This window comes from Pleurodeles waltl, chromosome 1_2 (assembly GCF_031143425.1).
Source record: "Pleurodeles waltl isolate 20211129_DDA chromosome 1_2, aPleWal1.hap1.20221129, whole genome shotgun sequence".
Lineage (NCBI taxonomy): Eukaryota > Metazoa > Chordata > Amphibia > Caudata > Salamandridae > Pleurodeles > Pleurodeles waltl.
The window spans coordinates 1343243656-1343266426 of record NC_090437.1 but is presented as its reverse complement, the minus strand read 5'-3'; the positions used below and the strand labels follow the sequence as shown (position 1 = coordinate 1343266426).

General features: G+C 52.1%; 1 protein-coding gene across 3 annotated transcripts in view; it reads left to right on the top strand.

The window, feature by feature from the left end:
* The window catches only part of CA9 (carbonic anhydrase 9), a 324823-nt gene that overhangs the window by 184277 nt on the left and 117775 nt on the right, over window positions 1-22771 (top strand). The gene's annotated exons all lie outside the window — the stretch shown is intronic.

Here is a 22771-nt window from a genome sequence, read left to right as displayed (position 1 = left end):
GAAAGTTAGAAGTACTTTTCAGCACTTAGAAAAGAGTGAAAAGAGGAAATGCAAAACTTTTTGGCTATGTGTATATACACTGACCTTGTTTTGTATATTTTTCTCTTATGAAAAGTACAATGACAAGAGTGGTAAGTAGTCTCAAAGCACTTATCCCACCGCTGCACAACCAATGTAGGAGGCTGGACTGGCTTGTAGTGAGTACCAAGGGGTACTTGCACCTTGCACCAGGCCCAGTTATCCCTTATTAGTGTATAGGGTGTCTAGCAGCTTAGGCTGATAGATAATGGTAGCTTAGCAGAGCAGCTTAGGCTGAACTAGGAGACGTGTGAAGCTACTACAGTACCACTTAGTGTCATATGCACAATATCATAAGAAAACACAATACACAGTTATACTAAAAATAAAGGTACTTTATTTTTATGACAATATGCCAAAGTATCTTAGAGTGTACCCTCAGTGAGAGGATAGGAAATATACACAAGATATATATACACAATAGCAAAAATATGCAGTATAGTCTTAGAAAACAGTGCAAACAATGTATAGTTACAATAGGATGCAATGGGGAAACATAGGGATAGGGGCAACACAAACCATATACTCCAAAAGTGGAATGCGAACCACGAATGGACCCCAAACCTATGTGACCTTGTAGAGGGTCGCTGGGACTATTAGAAAATAGTGAGAGTTAGAAAAATAACCCTCCCCAAGACCCTGAAAAGTGAGTGCAAAGTGCACTAGAGTTCCCCTAAGGACAAAGAAGTCGTGTTAGAGGAATAATGCAGGAAAGACACAAACCAGCAATGCAACAACTGTGGATTTCCAATCTAGGGTACCTGTGGAACAAGGGGACCAAGTCCAAAAGTCACAAGCAAGTCGGAGATGGGCAGATGCCCAGGAAATGCCAGCTGTGGGTGCAAAGAAGCTTCTACTGGACAGAAGAAGCTGAGGTTTCTGCAGGAACGAAAAGGGCTAGAGACTTCCCCTTTGGTGGACGGATCCCACTCGCCGTGGAAAGTCGTGCAGAAGTGTTTTCCCGCCGAAAGAACGCCAACAAGCCTTGCTAGCTGCAAATCGTGCGGTTAGCGTTTTTGGACGCTGCTGAGGCCCAGGAGGGACCAGGAGGTCGCAAATTGGACCAGCAGAGAGAGGAGACGTCGAGCAAGACAAGGAGCCCTCTCTGAAGCAGGTAGCACCCAGAGAAGTGCCAGAAACAGGCACTACGAGGATGCGTGAAACGGTGCTCGCCGAAGTTGCACAAAGGAGTCCCACGTCGCTGGAGACCAACTTAGAAAGTCGTGCAATGCAGGTTAGAGTGCCGTGGACCCAGGCTTGGCTGTGCACAAAGGATTTCCGCCGGAAGTGCACAGGGGCCGGAGTAGCTGCAAAGTCGCGGTTCCCAGCAATGCAGCCCAGCGAGGTGAGGCAAGGACTTACCTCCACCAAACTTGGACTGAAGAGTCACTGGACTGTGGGGGTCACTTGGACAGAGTCGCTGGATTCGAGGGACCTCGCTCGTCGTGCTGAGAGGAGACCCAAGGGACCGGTAATGCAGCTTTTTGGTGCCTGCGGTTGCAGGGGGAAGATTCCGTCGACCCACGGAAGATTTCTTCGGAGCTTCTGGTGCAGAGAGGAGGCAGACTACCCCCACAGCATGCACAAGCAGGAAAACAGTCGAGAAGGCGGCAGGATCAGCGTTACAGAGTTGCAGTAGTCGTCTTTGCTACTATGTTGCAGGTTTGCAGGCTTCCAGCGCGGTCAGCAGTCGATTCCTTATCAGAAGGTGAAGAGAGAGATGCAGAGGAACTCGGATGAGCTCTTGCATTCGTTATCTAAAGTTTCCCCAGAGACAGAGACCCTAAATAGCCAGAAAAGAGGGTTTGGCTACATAGGAGAGAGGATAGGCTAGCAACACCTGAAGGAGCCTATCAGAAGGAGTCTCTGATGTCACCTGGTGGCACTGGCCACTCAGAGCAGTCCAGTGTGCCAGCAGCACCTCTGTTTCCAAGATGGCAGAGGTCTGGAGCACACTGGAGGAGCTCTGGACACCTCCCAGGGGAGGTGCAGGTCAGGGGAGTGGTCACTCCCCTTTCCTTTGCCCAGTTTCGCGCCAGAGCAGGGGCTAAGGGGTCCCTGAACCGGTGTCGACTGGCTTATGCAGAATTGGGCACATCTGTGCCCAACAAAGCATTTCCAGAGGCTGGGGGAGGCTACTCCTCCCCTGCCTTCACACCATTTTCCAAAGGGAGAGGGTGTCACACCCTATCTCAGAGGAAGTTCTTTGTTCTGCCATCCTGGGCCAGGCCTGGCTGGACCCCAGGAGGGCAGATGCCTGTCTGAGGGGTTGGCAGCAGCAGCACCTGCAGTGAAACCCCAGGAAGGGCAGTTTGGCAGTACCAGGGTCTGTGCTACAGACCACTGGGATCATGGAATTGTGCCAACAATGCCAGGATGGCATAGAGGGGGCAATTCCATGATCATAGACATGTTACATGGCCATATTCGGAGTTACCATTGTGAAGCTACATATAGGTAGTGACCTATATGTAGTGCACACGTGTAATGGTGTCCCCGCACTCACAAAGTTCAGGGAATTGGCTCTGAACAATGTGGGGGCACCTTGGCTAGTGCCAGGGTGCCCTCACACTAAGTAACTTTGCACCTAACCTTTACCAGGTAAAGGTTAGACATATAGGTGACTTCTAAGTTACTTAAGTGCAGTGTAAAATGGCTGTGAAATAACGTGGACGTTATTTCACTCAGGCTGCAGTGGCAGGCCTGTGTAAGAATTGTCAGAGCTTCCTATGGGTGGCAAAAGAAATGCTGCAGCCCATAGGGATCTCCTGGAACCCCAATACCCTGGGTACCTCAGTACCATATACTAGGGAATTATAAGGGTGTTCCAGTAAGCCAATGTAAATTGGTAAAAATGGTCACTAGCCTGTTAGTGACAATTTGGAAAGAAATGAGAGAGCATAACCACTGAGGTTCTGATTAGCAGAGCCTCAGTGAGACAGTTAGTCACTACACAGGTAACACATTCAGGCACACTTATGAGCACTGGGGCCCTGGGTTACCAGGGTCCCAGTGACACATACAACTAAAACAACATATATACAGTGAAAAATGGGGGTAACATGCCAGGCAAGATGGTACTTTCCTACAATAAGGAAGTAAGATCTGAGGTGAGAGAATGTGTTTTTCCGTTTCTTAGGGTTTCTGGAATTGTGTTATATGCGTATACATTCCATGTCTTTGCTGCACCTTGTTGCATGAAGGGGTGTGTGGATTGTCCTGGCATGTCATTCCCTTATTTTCGTCCCTTTAATTGTTGTAAAAAGGTGTGTGTGTGTCTGTGTGTGTGTGCGCGTGTGTGTTTTTACTTATGTGGTTCTGTGTTTTTGGGTGTACATGTGTGTGTGTGTGTGTGTGTGTGTGTATGTGTGGGTGTGGGTGTGTGCGCATGTGTGTGTTTTTACTTATGTACATCAGTGTTTTTGTGTGTATGTGTGTGTGTGTCTGTGTGAGTATGTGTGTGTGGATGTGTGTGTGTTTTTACTTATGTACATCAGTGTTTTTGTGTGTATGTGTGTGTGTCTGACGACTGTGCACTTCTGTGGCTTTGTGTTGGAAGGTCCACCTCAGCTAGTGGGGTGACATCAGAAGGTGTGATGTTGCAGTGAACTCTGCCTGCTGAGGTGAAAGGCTGGTCTGCTGACCCCTGCTCCTGGTGGGGTCTCCTTGGACTCGTATTAGTAAACATGAAGAAAGAATGGAACCTGTTATCAACACCTGGTTCATCCTGGTTCCTGCAAATGAAAAACAAGAATCACTAGTTTTACAGAGAAATACTTGACTCTTGAGAACGTGTTTACTCCACAACCATACTATTAGCATAAGAGACAACGATACCCATATAATCCTAATGGTAATTTATAATCCCGATTTTATGGAATTTATTTAGTCATTTTAGTTTCCGTCCGTATTTATCCATATCTGTTTTTTGACCATCTTATTGGTATTTATGTATCTTTATTTAGTAGTTTAAGAAATTAACATAATCATAAAATTGTATATGTCCATACTCATTTAACTGATAAACATGCACTCAAACTATGATGCCTGTCGCATTTTAGTGAATTAAACAGGCAAATATGACAAAACAGCACCCCCAGATAAATATTAGAATGATATACAAATATATGTCAACAAATGCACATATTTAAAGAAATCTCGCCCCGTTTTTAACTCCCTAGCCATCTCTCTGCTCTGCCGTTGACTTGGAATTCATAAATGACAATATGGAGAGTTTCTCACGAAAGGACTTTTTTTGTATTTTTCCACTTTTTAAAATAAATACTGCCTGTAGGCACATTGTTTTTTCTCTATATTTATCTGTAAAAATCAGTGAAAATAGAAAACTGGAAGCCTTATTTATAATTAGAGCTATTTATTGTATTTAGGCGCAGATTTAAGAACCCCTAGCGCCTACGTGCGCCACATTAGCATAATTTGTTTATGCCAATGTGGCCCAACAAGGTCGAAATCGGCACGCCAAATTTACAAAGTTGTGCAATGCATGCCCTGCGCCACTTTGTAACACTTTGTGCTACATTGTGCGTGCGTCAGGCATAATGTATGCAAAGGGGGGGGGGGATAAATGGCGCAAAGAAATCTAGGAGATTTCTTTGCATCATTGTTTTCGGCACTTTTAACACCTGTGCAGAGCAGGCGTTAAAAGGAGGCTTCCATTGGTTACAATAGGCCTGAATGGCCTTGGCAGGATTAGCTCCAAACTTTTTGACTAAATCCTGCAAAGCTCTGATCTAGCATCAAAAATTATGATACTAGTTCCCTAACTAATGCCATGGTGCACTGTATCTTATATACTGCGCACACATGTTGGCATTAGTGGGGAGCTAGTTCCCTACATTCATGGGGCACCGTATGGTAGGTACGGCGCACATATGGTGGCGTTAGGGGGGCGAACCAGTGAAAGAACCAGGCCTCCTGGTGGGTCCCACCCCGTGTTTGTAGGATTGGGAACAGCCTTGGGCCCCATTACAAGGTGCCCAGTAGTTAGAGGAGGAGATGCCAGGGCACATTTAACCTAGGGTGACCAGTCGGCATGGGCGGAGTTCGCGGAGTTCTGCTACGCGGAACTCCACGATTTGCAGAAGAAACTGCAATGCTACGTGGAGTGCGTGAGCCGCGGAGTGCGGTAAGTCGTGCTGATTTTTAACGCCAGGAGTTTGACCTGCTCTGTGGAATCAGCGTGAGTGGCACAATGTGCGGCGCAACAGGGTGCTACTAGTGCGAGTAGATGTTCTACTCGAGCGGCAGCTTCTTCAACACGAGCGGAAGATTTCTCAACGTGAGGGGTAGCGAACGCTCATGTTGAGAAACCTTGCCAGGGGTGGTTTATTGTTTGATTTTTCTCACTCGCCCTCGCCGACTGTAGGAAAAACTCCTCTCCGCGCCACTCTGCTGAGTTTTTGGGAACTCCACCGGTGGAGCGGAGTTCATTGTCCATACCTAGTGACCAGGTGTCCCAGATTTGCCAGGACAGTTCAGTTTTTTCACCAGTTGTCCCGGCAGATTTCGGGAAATTTAGCTCATGTCCTGATTTTTTAGAGGATCGTCTGAAAAGAGAAGGAGATGCATTTTTATGTTTTGTGCAGCAGAGATAGTTAGTAGCTATTATAAGAAAACTATTTAATTAGCAGGCATGATACTGGCTCTAAAAGTTGCATTTTATTTTCTTAGTGCCTCTGCTGTAGTGCTGTGCTGATGAGCCCTGTCATTATCTGCGCTTTGTTGATGTAAAATTATAGTCCTTCTATTTTTGTGAAATGTCCCGGTTTAAAAAATGTGGTCACCCTTATGTACCCATTCCCCTCCTCGATTACCAGCCAGTCCTCTGCTGCAGGAGGGTGCATCGCATGCCAGACTCAGGAGTTCTGGTCTGAATCGCCCACGGTTCCCAATTCTGGACCCTCTTCACAGACATATTTCATTGGTGCTCAGCAGGGGGTCGCTGACAGCCAAAAGGGTTTTGCTTTTACGTTGTGTGGTCCCACACTGGGTCCCTCACCCGGTAAAACTCAGTAACGAAGGGTATTATCGCACCCTGGGACACCGCTCCCTCTGCCTCATCTTTGTGTCCCCGGAGGGCTGAGACCCCTGGGGTCCAGGGCTGGACTCTACTGCTGAGACCGGAGGGGCTCATTCATGGTGGTACAGGAACCATGTTCACAGGAGGGATGCTGCCATCAGTGTTACATCTCTGGAGTCAGAGGGAGTGTGAAAAGCCCAAGTGTCACACAAGCAACAAGGGTAGAAAATGAGCCACGGGAAGGGTGTGCTATCAAGCAAGAGGGTCTCAAAGCGCTGGGGTTGCTAGCTGCTTTGCAGTGCATGAGTCCTTTCCTCAATTGCAGAGCAATGAGGTGGTCCCGAGGTGCAGAGGGGGGTTGTCCCAGGCTCGAGCAGCTGGAGTGAGAAGGTGCACCTTCCGCTGTTGCTTCTGCGGATCGCGAGGAGTCTCAGCGAGGGTGCGGGGAGTAGGTGTCTGGTCAGTTGGTGGAAGGTGATGCGTTTGTTGATGTATGCTGGTCTTTCGTTGTGTTGTGTTGTATGAAGTCAATGGTGCATTTACAAATATATTGCTAAAGCACAGTGTGGTAGCCACAGTCATTTACAGACTGCACATTTTCTATTTAAATGACCACTATTTTTGCAGAGACATATAGTTTTACCAATAAAACTATATAGCACACATTATTATCTGTGGTCTTGATTTGTTTTAATCCTATTAAAATCCCTGTTTCCACACACTTCAGATTTACAAACACAGTGCTTGGTTTCTTGTTTCTTAACTGTGGATATATTTTTTTAATATTTGCGCAGTTCATTTATAAGCATTTAACTTTTGTTGTGTGTCAGAAATATATGGTATTGTACAGTCTTTACTTTCACACTCCCTGTACCCCAGTAAGATGGTCACATAGTTCACTTTACAAAGTCCTCTCACTTTGCTGTCAGAGAAAGAAATGTAAACACCAATGTCCATGTTGAAAGAATAAGAAGTCAGAGCCTGACATTTGACCTCTGTCTCTGGAGCCTCAGCCAATGTGACAGGATAAAAACAACATTTACAGGCATCTTCACTGCTCAGTCACCTTGGGAGATCCAGCAGGGTTATTTTACGGTTGCTGCATCGCCTCCTATGCCGCACCCCTTCTTCCAGTGCCTAGTCTCATCCAGCTTTGAGGAACCCCCAGATAATGTTGTAGGGACTGGGTGAGGTAGGTGGGGCAGTAGTCAGTGCAGGAGCTCACTCATTTATTCGCCCACCTCATCCCTGGACAAATTAAACTAGTGACCATCAATGGGGGGCCCGGCTCTGTGTGTTACAGTGTAATGACCACCTGCCAGCCACAGGTGGGGCCTGGCTCTGTGTATTACAGAGTAATGACCACCTGCACCAACACTGGGAGAGGCTCTGTGTATTACAGTGGGGGGGGGGAGTGGGAGGGGGGGGATAATGTCACTAAGGGTCTGGTCAGCAGAGCAGCAGTTCTAATCCCAGAAACTCAGCCCTGGGAAGAAACCTGTGGAGACAGGCAGTCCATAATGTATCAGTCCGTCCATTCTTGCTCCTTCCTTCTCTCTTTCTTCCTTTCCTTCCTCTTTCCTCCCTCGCTTCCTTCCTCCCTCCCTTCCTCCCTCTCTCCCTTCCTTCCTTCATTCCTTCCTTCCTTCCTTCTTTCCTCCCTCCCTTCCTTTCCTTCCTTCTTTCTTCCCTTCATTTCCTCCTCCCTCCTTCCTTGCTTTCCTCCTTCCTTCCTTCCCTCCCTTCCTCCCTCGCTTCCCTCCTCCCTCCCTCCCTCTCTTCCTTCCTCCCTCCTCCCGTTCCTCCTACCCTCCCTTTCTTCCTCCCTCACTCCATCCTTTCCCTTCCTCCTTCCTCCATTCCTTCCTCCCTCCTCCCTTCCTCCTTCCCTCCCTTGCACTCTTCCTCCCCCTCCTTCCTCCTTTCTTCGTCCCTTCCTCTCTCGCTCCCTCCTTCCTTGCTTCTTCCCTCCCTTCCTTTCTCCCTCCCTCCCTCCCTCTTCCTCCTTCTTTCCCTTCTACCCTTCCTCCCTCCTGCCTTCCTTCCTCCCTTCCTCCTTTCCTCCCTCCCTTATTTCCTCCCTCCCTTCCTCCCTTTTCTTTCTTCCTTCCTTTCTATCCTCCTCCCTCCTTTCCTCTCTTCCTTCCTTCCTCCCTCCTCCCTTCCTCCTTCCCTCCCTTCCACCCTTCCTCCCCCTCCTTCCTCCTTTCTTACTCCCTTCCTCCTTCCCTCCTTCCTTGCTCCCTCCCTTCCTTCCTCCCTCCCTCCCTCTTCCTCCTTCTCTCCCTTCTACTCTTCCTCCCTCCCTCCTTCCTCTTTCTTTCCTCCCTCTCTCCAGTCCCTTCCTTCCTTCCTCTCTCCCTTCCATCCTCCCTTTCTCCTTTCCTCCTTTCTTTCCTCCCTTCCTCTCTTCCTTCCCTTTCTTCCTTCCTCCCTCCCTTCCTCCGTTCCTCTCTACCTCCCTCTTTTCCTTCCATCCCGTCTTCACTTCTTATCTTGACTCCTCTTCCCCCTTCCCTCCTGTCTTCATCCTTCACTTCTTATCTTCTCTCCTCCCCCTCCTTTCCTCCCTCCTGTCTTCATCCTTCACTTCTTATCTTGACTCCTCCCCCTCCTTCCCTCCCTCCTGTCTTCATTCTTCACTTCTTATCTTGACTCCTCCCCTCCTTTCCTTCCCCTGCGTCTGTCTTTGAGCTTCGCCTCTCAGCGCCTCTTGACCCTGAGAGCCCGGGAGCAGTCAGTCACTGGGGGGGGGGGGGGTTCATGGAAAGGTCCTGGAGTCGTGGAATAGTCGGTGGCAGTGAAAAGGTCGCCCGGGCCTGGCACCTGCTGTCAGGGGCTCTATCCTGGCTGCGCCGGGTCCCAGGGAGGGCATCCTGACCCATGCACCATGTACTGGGCCAGCTGCGCCCCGACTACCACCACCAACACACACACACACACACAAACACATATATATACACACACCAAACACACACACATATATATACACACACACAGACAAACATACATATACACACACACACACAGACATAAATACATAAACACACACACACCACACACACACCACACACAGACACAGACACACACACACGCACACACACACACACACATATATACACATACACATACAGACACATACATAGACACAGACACATATACAGACACACACACCACACATAGACACACACATATACACACAGACACACATACATATGCACACACCACACACACACATATACGCACACACAGACACACATACATATACACACACACAGACACACATATACACACACAGACACACATACATATACACACCACACACACACACACACAGTCACACATAGATATACACACACACCACACATACACACACACATACACACACACACATACATATACACCCACACCACACACAGACACACACGTAGACACACCTACATATACACACACACCACACACACACAAATATACACACACACAGACACACATACATATACACACACATACACAGACACACATATACACACACAGACACACATACATATACACACCACACACACACAGACACACATAGATACACACACACACAGAACACACAGACACACACACACACATACACACACACAGACACACATACATATACACACACACCACACACAGACACACATACATATATACACAAACACACACACACACACACATACACAGACATGTATACATATACACACACACAAACAAACACACACAGACACACATACATATACATACCCCACACTGTGAGAAAGTAGCCTCTTTCTAGCCTTGTTACCCCCACTTTTAGCCTATTTGTGAGTATATGTCAGGGTGTTTTCACTGTCTCACTGGGATCCTGCTAGCCAGGGCCCAATGCTCATAGTGAAAACCCTATGTTTTCAGTATGTTTGTTATGTGTCACTGGGACCCTGCTAGCCAGGACCCCAGTGCTCATAAGTTTGTGACCTATATGTATGTGTTCCCTGTGTGATGCCTAACTGTCTCACGGAGGCTCTGCTAACCAGAACCTCAGTGGTTATGCTCTCTCTTTACAAATTGTCACTAACAGGCTAGTGACCAATTTCACCAATTCACATTGGCATACTGGAACACCCTTATAATTCCCTAGTATATCGTACTGAGGTACCCAGGGTATTGGGGTTCCAGGAGATCCCTATGGGCTGCAGCATTTCTTTTGCCACCCATAGGGAGCTCTGACAATTCTTACACAGGCCTGCCACTGCAGCCTGAGTGAAATAATGCCCACATTATTTCACAGCCATTTTACACTGCACTTAAGTAACTTATAAGTCACCTATATGTCTAACCTTTACCTGGTCAAGGTTGGGTGCTAAGTTACTTAGTGTGTGGGCACCCTGGCACTAGCCAAGGTGCCCCCACATCGTTCAGGGCAAATGCCCCGGACTTTGTGAGGGTGGGGACACCATTTCACGCGTGCACTATACATAGGTCACTACCTATGTATAGCGTCACAATTGTAACTCCGAACATGGCCATGTAACATGTCTAAGATCATGGAATTGTCACCCCCATGCCATCCTGGCATTGGGGAGTCAATTCCATGATCCCCTGAGTCTCTAGCACAGACCCGGGTACTGCCAAACTACCTTTCCGGGGTTTCACTGCAGCTGCTGCTGCTGCCAACCCCTCAAACAGGTTTCTGCCCTCCTGGGGTCCAGACAGCCCTGGCCTAGGAAGGCAGAACAAAGGACTTCCTCAGAGAGAGGGTGTTACACCCTCTCCCTTTGGAAAAAGGTGTCAGGTCTGGGGAGGAGTAGCCTCCCTCAGCCTCTGGAAATGCTTTGATGGGCACAGATGGTGCCCATCTCTGTATAAGCTAGTCTACACCAGTTCAGGGATCCCCCAGCCCTGCTCTGGCGCGAAACTGGACAAAGGAAAGGGGAGTGACCACTCCCCTGACCTGCACCTCCCAGGGGAGGTGCCCAGAGCTCCTCCAGTGTGCTCCAGACCTCTGCCATCTTGGAAACAGAGGTGCTGCTGGCACACTGGACTGCTCTGAGTGGCCAGTGCCAGCAGGTGACGTCAGAGACTCCTTCTGATAGGCTCTTACCTGTGTTGCTAGCCTATCCTCCTTCCTAGGTAGCCAAACCTCCTTTTCTGGCAATTTAGGGTCTCTGCTTTGGGGAATTCTTTAGATAACGTAAGGAAATGCCTCCTTGGCATGGTTGCCCCCTGACTTTTTGCCTTTGCTGATGCTATGTTTACAATTGAAAGTGTGCTGAGGCCTGCTAACCAGGCCCCAACACCAGTGTTCTTTCCCTAACCTGTACTGTTGTATCCACAATTGGCAGACCCTGGCATCCAGATAAGTCCCTTGTAACTGGTACGTCTAGTACCCAGGGCCCTGATGCCAAGGAAGGTCTCTAAGGGCTGCAGCATGTCTTATGCCACCCTGGAGACCTCTCACTCAGCACAGACACACTGCTTGCCAGCTTGTGTGTGCTAGTGAGAACAAAACGAGTAAGTCGACATGGCACTCCCCTCAGGGTGCCATGCCAGCCTCTCACTGCCTATGCAAGTATAGGTCAGTCACCCCTCTAGCAGGCCTTACAGCCCTAAGGCAGGGTGCACTATACCATAGGTGAGGGTACCAGTGCATGAGCATGGTACCCCTACAGTGTCTAAACAAAACCTTAGACATTGTAAGTGCAGGGTAGCCATAAGAGTATATGGTCTGGGAGTTTGTCAAACACGAACTCCACAGCACCATAATGGCTACACTGAAAACTGGGAAGTTTGGTATCAAACTTCTCAGCACAATAAATGCACACTGATGCCAGTGTACCTTTTATTGCAAAATACACCCCAGAGGGCACCTTAGAGGTGCCCCCTGAAACTTAACCGACTGTCTGTGTAGGCTGACTAGTTCCAGCAGCCTGCCACACTAGAGACATGTTGCTGGCCCCATGGGGAGAGTGCCTTTGTCACTCTGAGGCCAGTAACAAAGCCTGCACTGGGTGGAGATGCTAACACCTCCCCCAGGCAGGAGCTGTAACAACTGGCGTTGAGCCTCAAAGGCTCACCCCTTTGTCACAGCCCAGCAGGACACTCCAGCTAAGTGGAGTTGCCCGCCCCCTCCGGCCACGGCCCCCACTTTTGGCGGCAAGGCTGGAGGGAACAAAGAAAGCAACAAGGAGGAGTCACTGGCCAGTCAGGACAGCCCCTAAGGTGTCCTGAGCTGAGGTGACTCTAACTTTTAGAAATCCTCCATCTTGCAGATGGAGGATTCCCCCAATAGGGTTAGGATTGTGACCCCCTCCCCTTGGGAGGAGGCACAAAGAGGGTGTACCCACCCTCAGGGCTAGTAGCCATTGGCTACTAACCCCCCAGACCTAAACACGCCCTTAAATTTAGTATTTAAGGGCTACCCTGAACCCTAGAAAATTAGATTCCTGCAACAACAAGAAGAAGGACTGCCCAGCTGAAAACCCCTGCAGAGGAAGACCAGAAGACAACAACTGCCTTGGCTCCAGAAACTCACCGGCCTGTCTCCTGCCTTCCAAAGAACTCTGCTCCAGCGACGCCTTCCAAAGGGACCAGCGACCTCTGAATCCTCTGAGGACTGCCCTGCTTCGACGACGACAAGAAACTCTAGAGGACAGCGGACCTGCTCCAAAAAGACTGCAACTTTGTTTCAAGAAGCAGCTTTAAAGAACCCTGCAATCTCCCCGCAAGAAGCGTGAGACTTGCAACCCTGCACCCGGCGACCCCGACTCGGCTGGTGGAGAACCAACACCTCAGGGAGGACCCCCGGACTACTCTACGACTGTGAGTACCAAAACCTGTCCCCCCTGAGCCCCCACAGCGCCGCCTGCAGAGGGAATCCCGAGGCTTCCCCTGACCGCGACTCTCTGAAACCTAAGTCCCGACGCCTGGAAAAGACCCTGCACCCGCAGCCCCCAGGACCTGAAGGACCGGACTTTCACTGCAGAAGTGTCCCCCAGGAGTCCCTCTCCCTTGCCCAAGTGGAGGTTTCCCCGAGGAAGCCCCCCCTTGCCTGCCTGCAGCGCTGAAGAGATCCCTTGATCTCTCATTGACTTACATTGCGAACCCGACGCTTGTTCTAACACTGCACCCGGCCGCCCCCGCGCCGCTGAGGGTGAAATTTCTGTGTGGGCTTGTGTCCCCCCCGGTGCCCTACAAAACCCCCCTGGTCTGCCCTCCGAAGACGCGGGTACTTACCTGCAAGCAGACCGGAACCGGGGCACCCCCTTCTCTCCATTATAGCCTATGCGTTTTGGGCACCACTTTGAACTCTGCACCTGACCGGCCCTGAGCTGCTGGTGTGGTGACTTTGGTGTTGCTCTGAACCCCCAACGGTGGGCTACCTTGGACCAAGAACTGAACCCTGTAAGTGTCTTACTTACCTGGTAAAACTAACAAAAACTTACCTCCCCCAGGAACTGTGAAAATTGCACTGTGTCCACTTTTAAAATAGCTATTTGTGAATAACTTGAAAAGTATACATGCAATTGAAATGATTCAAAGTTCCTAATGTACTTACCTGCAATACCTTTCAAACAAGATATTACATGTTAAATTTGAACCTGTGGTTCTTAAAATAAACTAAGAAAATATATTTTTCTATAACAAAACCTATTGGCTGGATTTGTCTCTGAGTGTGTGTACTTCATTTATTGCCTATGTGTATGTACAACAAATGCTTAACACTACTCCTTGGATAAGCCTACTGCTCGACCACACTACCACAAAATAGAGCATTAGTATTATCTCTTTTTACCACTATTTTACCTCTAAGGGGAACCCTTGGACTCTGTGCATGCTATTCCTTACTTTGAAATAGCACATACAGAGCCAACTTCCTACAGTTGGGTGCTAAGTTACTTAGTGTGTGGGCACCCTGGCACTAGCCAAGGTGCCCCCACATCGTTCAGGGCAAATGCCCCGGACTTTGTGAGGGCGGGGACACCATTTCACGCGTGCACTATACATAGGTCACTACCTATGTATAGCGTCACAATTGTAACTCCGAACATGGCCATGTAACATGTCTAAGATCATGGAATTGTCACCCCCATGCCATCCTGGCATTGAGGAGTCAATTCCATGATCCCCTGAGTCTCTAGCACAGACCCGGGTACTGCCAAACTACCTTTCCGGGGTTTCACTGCAGCTGCTGCTGCTGCCAACCCCTCAAACAGGTTTCTGCCCTCCTGGGGTCCAGACAGCCCTGGCCTAGGAAGGCAGAACAAAGGACTTCCTCAGAGAGAGGGTGTTACACCCTCTCCCTTTGGAAAAAGGTGTCAGGTCTGGGGAGGAGTAGCCTCCCTCAGCCTCTGGAAATGCTTTGATGGGCACAGATGGTGCCCATGTCTGTATAAGCTAGTCTACACCAGTTCAGGGATCCCCCAGCCCTGCTCTGGCGCGAAACTGGACAAAGGAAAGGGGAGTGACCACTCCCCTGACCTGCACCTCCCAGGGGAGGTGCCCAGAGCTCCTCCAGTGTGCTCCAGACCTCTGCCATCTTGGAAACAGAGGTGCTGCTGGCACACTGGACTGCTCTGAGTGGCCAGTGCCAGCAGGTGACGTCAGAGACTCCTTCTGATAGGCTCTTACCTGTGTTGCTAGCCTATCCTCCTTCCTAGGTAGCCAAACCTCCTTTTCTGGCTATTTAGAGTCTCTGCTTTGGGGAATTCTTTAGATAACGAATGCAAGAGCTCATCAGAGTTCCTCTGCATCTCTCTCTTCACCTTCTGCCAAAGGATCGACCGCTGACTGATCAGGACGCCTGCAAAACTGCAACAAAGTAGCAAAGATGACTACTGCAACCTTGTATCGCTGATCCTGCCGCTTTCTCGCCTGTTTCCTGGTGGTGCATGCTCTGGGGGTAGCCTGCCTCCTCTCTGCACTAGGAGCTCTGAAGAAATCTCCCGTGGGACGACGGAATCGTCCCCCTGCAACCGCAGGCACCAAAAGAACTGCATCACCGGTCCTCTGGGTCCCCTCTCAGCACAACGAGCGTGGTCCCTGGAACTCAGCAACTCTGTCCAAGTGACTCCCACAGTCCAGTGACTCTTCAGTCCAAGTTTGGTGGAGGTAAGTCCTTGCCTCCCCACGCTAGACTGCATTGCAGGGTACCGCATGATTTGCAGCTGCTCCGGCTCCTGTGCACTCTTCCAGGATTTCCTTCGTGCACAGCCAAGCCTGGGTCCCCGACACTCTAACCTGCAGTGCACAACCTCCTGAGTTTTTCTCCGGCGTCGTGGGACTCCCTTTTGTTTCTTCGGGTAAGCTCTGGTTCACTCCTCGTTGTAGTGCCTTTTCCGGCACTTCTGTGGGTGCTGCCTGCTGCTGTGAGGGCTCTCTGTTTTGCTGGGTGCCCCCTCTGTCTCCTCATGCAAGTGGCGACATCCTGGTCCCTCCTGGGCCACAGCAGCATCCAAAAACCCTAACCACAACCCTTGCAGCTAGCAAGGCTTGTTTGTGGTCTTTCTGCATGGGAACACCTCTGCAAGCTTCTTCACGACGTGGGACATCCATCCTCCAAAGAGGAAGTTCCTAGTCCTCTTCATTCTTGCAGAATCCACAGCTTCTACCATCCGGTGGAAGCTTCTTTGCACCCTCAGCTGGCATTTCCTGGGCATCTGCCCAATCTCGACATTGTCGCAACTCTTGGACTTGGTCCCCTTGTTCCACAGGTACTCTCGTCCAGAAATCCACTTTGGTTGCATTGCTGCTGTTGGTCTTCCTTGCAGAATTCCCCTATCACGACTTCTGTGCTCTCGGGGGAATATAGGTGCACTTTACACCTACTTTTCAGGGTCTTAGGGTGGGCTATTTTTCTAACCCTCACTGTTTTCTTACAGTCCCAGTGACCCTCTACAAGCTCACATAGGTTTGGGGTCCATTTGTGGTTTGCATTCCACTTCTAGAGTATATGGTTTGTGTTGCCCCTATACCTATGTGCTCCTATTGCAATCTACTGTAACTTTACATTGCTTGCATTACTTCCTTTTGCTATTACTGCATATTTTTGGTATTGTGTACATATATCTTGTGTATATTTGGCATCCTCATACTGAGGATACTCACTTAGATACTTTTGGCATATTGTCATAAAAATAAAGTACCTTTATTTTTAGTACTTCTGTGTATTGTGTTTTCTTATGATATTGTGCATATGACACCAGTGGTATAGTAGGAGCTTTGCATGTCTCCTAGTTCAGCCTAAGCTGCTCTGCTATAGCTACCTTCTATAAGCCTAAGCTGCTAGAAACACCTCTTCTACACTAATAAGGGATAACTGGACCTGGTACAGAGTTGTAAGTACTCCTTGGTACCCACTACAAGCCAGGCCAGCCTCCTACAGACACACAGACAGACATACATATATACACACACACCACACACACACACACACACACCACACACACAGACACACACACACATATACACACACAGACACACATTCATATACACACACCATACACAGACTCACACACATATACACACATAGACACACATACACCACACACAGACACACAGACACACATATATATATATAAACACCACACAGAAACACACACACAGACACACATACATATACACACACACACACATGCAGACACACACAGACGCACATACATATAAACACACACACACATATAGACACACACACACACACACATCTCTCTCATGCACACACAGACACACACAACATCTCTCAGCCACCGCAAGACCCTGTCTGAGGTGATGGTGGACGTAAAGGGAACCCCCTCACCCCTCAGCCTGAGCACAGCCAGATTTGAGCTGTGGGGGGGGGATGAGGGGAGATAAAGATGCCTCATGGCCGGGGGTGGGGGAGGGGAAAAACACACACTGGCCAGTAGGGGCTGGGGGTGCTGTGTCCAAAGATGAGAAACAGGCAGGGTCACTTGAAATTATGCGTTAGAGGATGCCTAAATTATGCGGCAGAGTTGATTAAATTATGCCGCAAGAAAATTCAGATTATGCATTGTGATGTGGCACATTTTGCGGCAGTACCGCATGTTTTTTTAAAATTTTACACGTTAACAATGGCAGGAGGTTTCATTTCAGTAGCATCAGTTAACTATTTAAAAACATCATTCCGCGGCTGGAAGCTGCCCAGTAAGGGGCATATTTAAGAGCCCCTATTGCCCCCGGAGCATCACTTTTCATGCCCTCCTGCGCTATGCCTTGAATCTTTCTGAAGGGTTCTCTTGTGTGGCATGCCACCTCGGTGCGGTTTCCCTTGTGTGGCATGACACCTCGGTGCGGGTTCCCTTGTGTGGCATGACACCTTGGTGGGGGTTCCCTTGTGTGGCATGACACCTTGGTGCGGGTTCCCTTGTGTGGCATGACACCTCGGTGCTGCTCATACAGGAGCGTCGGTCCAAGGAGGCCCTTGTGCTTTAAGCACCAGGCAATTTAAGACATTTTGCGTTGACTAGTTATGCGACAGAATGTCGTCTTCCGTGAAGCAGGCCCCATGCCACATTTTATAAAGAATTTAGGGCCAGATTTAATAGAAAACAATGGGGCACGGCGCTGTGCCAAATTTGGCATTGTATTTACTAGAATATGGCACACCCCTGTGTTTCCCCCTGCGCCGGCGCTAAATTTGCTGCTGGGCGCCAACGCAGCCACCCTTGCACCATAGTGCAAGGATGGCTGGGCTGCGTTGAGGGGGAGGTTGCTTTTGTGCAGGAAGGCACACCTTCCTGCACAAAAACAATCTTAAAAGGTGATTTGCTCTTTCTATGTGCGCCGCAGAATGATGCACGCATAGAAAGAGCAAAAAACCAGGAGACAGGAAAGCATTCCTCCTGGTTGTGCCATGGTAACGCCACCTCTGGGGTGACGTTAGATTTTTCTCGAAACTCGAAAATCTAAGGCAGCGTCAAAATGCAATAGGTGTTGCTGTGGCACCCCGACAGCAACACCCATTGCACGCCCCTTCCACGGAAAGTGCTGCATGTGAAGGGGCCGTATTTACAAGGTGGGGTTAAGCCACAAAAAGTGGCTTAATGCCACTGTGTAAATACAGCACAGGGCATTGCGCCACTGGATAGTCACGAAAAGTGACACTCTGGGGGCGCTAGGGGCTCTTAAATAGTGCAAATCGATCGTTCTAGAGCGGGTGAAGGGTGCGTATAACCGTGAAGTGCACGTCAATGAAAGGGACGTTTCTGGACAAGAATCTGGTGGACCCTTTATGGAATGCGCTGGAGCAAAAGGCTCTCTAGCGCTTTTTGGATGAAAGAAGCAGGCGCTCCTCATGGTTTCCTGATGCATGAACCTGTGTACTAAGAAAACTGTGCCAGCTTGGCACCTGAGCAGAGGCGTGGCACCTGAGCAGCCCCCGGACACCAGAGCAGCTCCCTGACACCTTAGCAGAGCCCTAGCACCTGAGCAGCTCCCTGGCACCTGAGCACCCCATGCCATCTGAGCAGCACCCTGGCACATGACCAGCTCCCTGGCACCTGACCAGCTCCCTGGCACCTGAGCGCCCCATGCCATCTGAGCAGCTCCCTGGCACTTGACCAGCTCCCTGACACCTGACACCTGAGGAGCTCCCTGGCAGCCAAGGAGCAACATCGCACCCGAGCAGCTCCCTGATACCTGAGCAGCCCCCTGGCACCTGACTAACTCTGAGCAGGTCCCTGGCACTCGAGCACGCCATCTGGCACATGAGCAGCTCCCTGACACCTTAGCAGAGCCCTAGCACCTGAGCAGCTCCCTGGCACCTGAGCAGCCCCCTGACATCTCAGCAGCTCCCTGGCACCTGATCAGCTCTGTGACACCTGAGCAACCCCCTGGCACCTGACAAGTTCTGAGAAGCTCCCTGACACCTGAGCAGCCCTCTGGCACCTAAGCAGCTTCCTGGCACCCGAACAGCCTGTGACACCTGAGCAGCTCCCTTACACATGAGCAGCTCCCTGACAGCTTAGCACAGCCGTGGCACCTGAGCAGCTGCCTTTCACCTGATATGATTCTTGGCACCCGAGCAGCCCCCTGGCATATGAGCAGTTCCTTGACACCTAAGCAGCTTCCTGGCACATGAGCAGCTCTCTGGCACTTGAGCAGCTATCTGAAACCTGAGCAGCCCCTGACATCTTAGCAGAGCCCTTGCACCTGAGCAGCCCCCTGGCACTTGAGCAGAACCCTGGCACCTTAGCAGCCCCCTGGCATCTAAGCAGCTCTGAGCAGCTCCCTGGCACCTGAGCAGCCCCCAGACACCTGATACAATCCCTGATACCTGAGCAGCTCCCTGGAACCTGACAGTCCCCAGACACCTGATACAATCCCTGATACCTGAGCAGCCCCCGCCACCTGATACAATCCCCGATACCTGAACAGCACCCGACACTTGAGCAGCTCCCTGGCCCCTGAGGAGCTTCCTGGCACCCAAGCAGGTCCCTGGCACCCGAGCAGCCACCTGGCACCTGAGCAGCTCTATGGCACCTTAACAGTTCCCTTGCACCTGAACAGAGCCCTTGCACCTGAGCAGTCCCCTGGCACTTGAGCAGACCCCTGGCAACTAAGCAGCTCTGAGCAGCTCCCTGGCACCTGAGCAGCCCCCAGACACCTGATACAATCCCTGATACCTGAGCAGCTCCTTGGCACCTGAGCAGTCCCCAGACACCTGATACAATCCCTGATACCTGAGCAGCCCCCGGCACTTGAGAAGCTCCCTGGCCCCTGAGCAGAGCCCTTGGCACCCGAGCAGCCCCCTGACACCTGAGGAGCTTCCTGGCACCCAAGCAGGTCCCTGGCACCCGAGCAGCCACCTGGCACCTGAGCAGCTCTCTGGCACCTAAACAGTTCCCTTGCACCTGAACAGAGCCCTTGCACCTGAGCAGCCCCCTGACGCCTCAACAGCCCCTGACACTGTGGCCTGTCTCTCCAGTAGGCCAGCAATGACCTTGTGCCCCCCTCCGCTGACCTTCTGAGCAGACCCGGTCACTCCCCAGTGCACCCTGTCACGCTTCCCACTGAGCATCGTATTTTTAGCAGCACAAGAATTTATAATGGACTCTACCTTGGCACTGCCCCAGTGATGGGCACGAGCTCCCGACACACAACTTAGTCCTGGAGTTACGTCTGCTGTCATTGCATGTTGCTTTGGCATCTATTTTGAAAGTGGCACTGTGTCAGACAGGCACTGCCTACCCCTCAGGGCGTTGTGTCAGACAGGCACTGTGTCCCGCTGGGGCGCTCTGTCAGACAGGCACTGCCTCCCCGTGGGGCGCTGTCAGACAGGCGCTGCCTCCCCTCAGGTGCTGTGTGAGACAGGCACTGCCGCCCCCTGGTTACACTGTCAGACAGGCACTGCCTCCCCCTTGGGCGCTGTGTGAAACAGGCACCGCCGCCCCTCTGGAGCACTCTCAGACAGGCACTGCCGCACCATGGGGCGCTGTGTCAGACAGGCACCGCCGCCCCTCTGGGGCGCTGTCAGACAGGCACTGCCTCCCCCTGGGGCGCTCTGTCAGACAGGCACTGCCTCCCCGTGGGGCGCTGTGGCATGCAGGTAGTGTCTCTCCCCTTGTGGCACTGTGTCAGACAGGCAGTGCCTGTCCCCTGGGGTGCTGTGTCAGGCAGGCACTGTCTCTCCCTTAGGACGCTGTGTCAGACAGGCGCTGCCTTTTCTCCGGGGCACTGTGCCAGGCAGACACGGCCTCTCCCCAGGGGCACTGTATCAGGCAGGCACTGCCTCCCCCTGGGGCACTGTGTCAGATAGGCACTACCTCCCCCCAGGGCACTGTGACAGACAGGCACTGCCTTCCCGTTGTGCTCTGTCAAACAGCACTGCATGTCCCTTGGGGTGCTATGTCACACAGGTAGTGCCTCTACATTGGGGCACTGTCATGCAGGTGGTGCTTCTCCCCTGGGGGGCACTAACAAATAGGCACTGCAGCCCCCCTTGGGGCACTGTCTCAGACAGGCACTGCCTCTCCTGTTGCTGCGCTGTGTCAGATAGGCACTGCCTCTTCCCTGGGGCTCTGTGTGAGACAGGCACTGCCTCCCCCTGGGGCGCTGTGTCAGACAGGCACTGCCGCCCCTCTGGGGTGCTGTCAGACAGGCACTGCCGCCTCGTGGGGCACTGTGTGAGACAGGCGCTGCTGCCCCCTGGGGCGCTGTGTGAGACATGCACTGCTGCCCCCTGGGGCGCTGTGTCAAACAGGCACCGCCGCCCCTCTGGAGCACTCTCAGACAGGCACTGCCGCCCCATGGGGCGCTGTGTCAGACAGGTACTGCTGCCCGTCTGGGGCGCTGTCAGACAGTCACTGCCTCCCCCTGCCTTCCCCTGGGGCGCTGTGTCAGACAGGCACTGCCTTCCCCTGGCGCTGTGTCAGACAGGCACTACCGCCCCCAGGGGCGCTGTCAGACAGGCGCTGCCTCCCCCTGGAGCCCTGTCAGACAGGCACTGCCGCCCCCTGGCGCGCTGTGTGACAGGGACTGCTGCCCTCTGGGGCGCTGTGTGAGACAGGCACTGATTCCCCCTGGGGCGCTGTGTCAAACAGGTACCGCTGCTCCTCTGGGGCGCTGTCAGATAGGCACTGCCGCCCCATGGGGCACTGTGTCAGACAGGCATTGCCTTCCCCTGGCGCTCTGTCAGACAGGCACTGCTGCCCCTCTGGGGTGCTGTCAGACAGGCACTGCCGCCCCCCGGGGCGCTGTGTGAGACAGGCACTGCTGCCCCCTGGGGCGCTGTGTGAGACATGCACTGCTGCACCCTGGGGCGCTGTGTCAGACAGGCACTGCCTTCCCCTGGCGCTGTGTCAGACAGGCACTACCGCCCCCAGGGGCGCTGTCAGACAGGCGCTGCCTCCCCCTGGAGCCCTGTCAGACAGGCACTGCCGCCCCCTGGCGCGCTGTGTGACAGGGACTGCTGCCCTCTGGGGCGCTGTGTGAGACAGGCACTGATTCCCCCTGGGGCGCTGTGTCAAACAGGTACCGCTGCTCCTCTGGGGCGCTGTCAGATAGGCACTGCCGCCCCATGGGGCACTGTGTCAGACAGGCATTGCCTTCCCCTGGCGCTCTGTCAGACAGGCACTGCTGCCCCTCTGGGGTGCTGTCAGACAGGCACTGCCGCCCCCCGGGGCGCTGTGTGAGACAGGCACTGCTGCCCCCTGGGGCGCTGTGTGAGACATGCACTGCTGCACCCTGGGGCGCTGTGTGAGACAGGCACTGCCGCCCCCTGGGGCGCTGCGTGAGACAGGCACTGCCTCCCTCTGGGGCGCTGTGTCAAACAGGCACCGCCGCCCCTCTGGAGCACTCTCAGACAGGCACTGCCGCACCATGTGGCGCTGTGTCAGACAGGCACCGCCGCCCCTCTGGGGCGTTGTCAGACAGGCACTGCCTCCCCCTGGGGCGCTCTGTCAGACAGGCACTGCGCCCCCTGGGGCGCTGTCAGACAGGCACTGCCGCCCCATGGGGCGCTGTGTCAGACAGGTACTGCTGCCCGTCTGGGGCGCTGTCAGACAGTCACTGCCTCCCCCTGCCTCCCCCTGGGGCGCTGTGTCAGACAGGCACTGCCTTCCCCTGGCGCTGTGTCAGACAGGCACTACCGCCCCCAGGGGCGCTGTCAGACAGGCGCTGCCTCCCCCTGGG